This window comes from Mustela lutreola, chromosome 14 (genome assembly GCF_030435805.1).
Source record: "Mustela lutreola isolate mMusLut2 chromosome 14, mMusLut2.pri, whole genome shotgun sequence".
NCBI classification, from domain to species: Eukaryota; Metazoa; Chordata; class Mammalia; order Carnivora; family Mustelidae; genus Mustela; species Mustela lutreola.
The window spans coordinates 28,705,598-28,707,597 of record NC_081303.1 but is presented as its reverse complement, the minus strand read 5'-3'; the positions used below and the strand labels follow the sequence as shown (position 1 = coordinate 28,707,597).

The following is a 2,000-nucleotide window of genomic DNA, read 5'->3' as shown; positions in this document are numbered from 1 at the left end:
CACTGGAATTAAAACACATGATATGTTTATAAAAATTTTTAAAAATAATTTTAAAAATCCATTAAAGAAATAACACATATTGCAAGCCCAGAGCTAATTTGAAAGTCAATCAAAAAGTTTGAAAGTTTTCCCCTTAAAGATCAGAAAAAAGACAAGTGTTTCCACTTTCACTACTCTCATTTGACATAGTACTGGATGTCCTAGCCAGAGAAACAAGGAACACAAAGAAATAAGATAATCCAAATTAAAAAAAAGGAAAAGTAAAATTTTCTTTTTTTGGATAACATGAACTTAAATGTTAAAAAATCCTAAAAACTTCACAAAAAAATTTGAATAAACAAATTTAGTAAAGCTGCCAAATACAAGATCAATATATAAAAGACAAGAATTTTGTTTTCTTTCATTTTTTTTTAATATGGAATGCTTCCCAGTTTTTCATGTCATCCTTGTTCAGTGATCACGCTAATCTTCTCTGCATCATTCCAATTTTAGTATGTGCTGCCAAAGTAAGCACAAGACAGGGGCATTTTAACACTCTAATGATGAACTATCTGAAAAAATAAAGAAAACCATCTAATTCACAATAGCATCAAAAATAATAAAATACTTAGGAATAGATTTAACTGAGAAGATGAAAGATCTGTACTCTATAAACTATGACATTGATAAAGAAATTGAAGGAGACACAAATGGAAAGATAGCTCATATTTATGAATGGTAAGAATTAACATTGTTAAAATGTCCATACTACCGAAAACCATCTGTAAATCCAATTCCTATCAAAAATCCAATGTTAGGGGCGCCTGGGTGGCTCAGTGGGTTAAGCTGCTGCCTTCGGCTCAGGTCATGATCCCAGGGTCCTGGGATCGAGCCCCGCATCAGGCTTTCTGCTCAGCAGGAAGCCTGCTTCCTCTTCCCTCTCTGCTTGTCTCTGCCTGCTTGTCATCTCTCTCTGTCAAATAAATAAATTAAAAATCTTTTAAAAAGTCCAATATTATTTTTTTTACAGAAGTAAGTAAAGAATCCTAAAATTTATATGAGACCATAAAAGACAACAAATAATCAAAGCAGTTCTGAGAAAGAATGAAGAAGAGAAATTACACTTCTTGATTTGAAACTATACTACAAAGCCCTCATGCTCAAAACAATAAAGTATACTGGCATAAAAACAGACCAATAAACAAGTAGAACAGAATTGAGAGTCCAGAAATAAATCCTTTCATACAGTCACCTAATATTTGACAGGGGCCCACATATGTAATGGGTAAAGATAGTCTGTTCAATAAATGATATTTAAAACTGAATAGTCACATAAACAGTATGAAACTGGAACCTTATATCACTCACAAGTCTTAACTTGAAATAGATTAAAGACTTAAAGGTGATGCATGAAACTAAATTTCCTAAAGGAAAACAGGAAAAATTCTCCTTGACATTGGTCTTGCCAATAGTTTGTTGGATACCAGACCAAAAACACAAGCAAAAAAAAGCAAAAATAAATAAATGGTATTACATCAAACTAAAGTTTCTGCATTGCCAAAAAAAAAAAAAGAGAGAGAGAATGAAAACACAATCCACAGAATGTAAGAAAATACTTACAAATCTTATATCTGAAAAGAGGTTAATAACCAACAGATACAAATAGAAAAAAATATATAATTAAAAAAATAGCAAAAGGATCTCAATAGACTTTTTTTTCAAAAAAGTCATATAAATGACCAACAGGAGCATTAAAAAGTGCTCAACGTAAAAAACTCAGGGCAAAGTCAATATGTTGTTGTTGTTGTTGTTTACCTCTGAGAAACACAGCAAGATATTACTACCTATTAGAATATATACTACCAAAAAATTGAAACTAACAAATTTTGGTAAATATTGGGGAAAATGGGGAACTTAGGCACTGTGATAGGGATATAAATTTGTATGGAAAACAGTATGGAGATTATTCATATTATTAAAAGTAAAATTACCATATGATTCAATAATCCCACTTCTAGGTA

The 2,000-nt window shown here is 31.0% G+C and overlaps 1 non-coding gene across 1 annotated transcript; it reads right to left on the bottom strand.

Annotated features, from left to right (window-relative positions):
* Window positions 1-409: 409 nt before the first annotated feature.
* On the bottom strand, window positions 410-512 carry LOC131815387 (U6 spliceosomal RNA). The gene has a single exon (XR_009347703.1). It is a non-coding gene; the product is annotated as a U6 spliceosomal RNA (small nuclear RNA).
* Window positions 513-2,000: the final 1,488 nt, after the last annotated feature.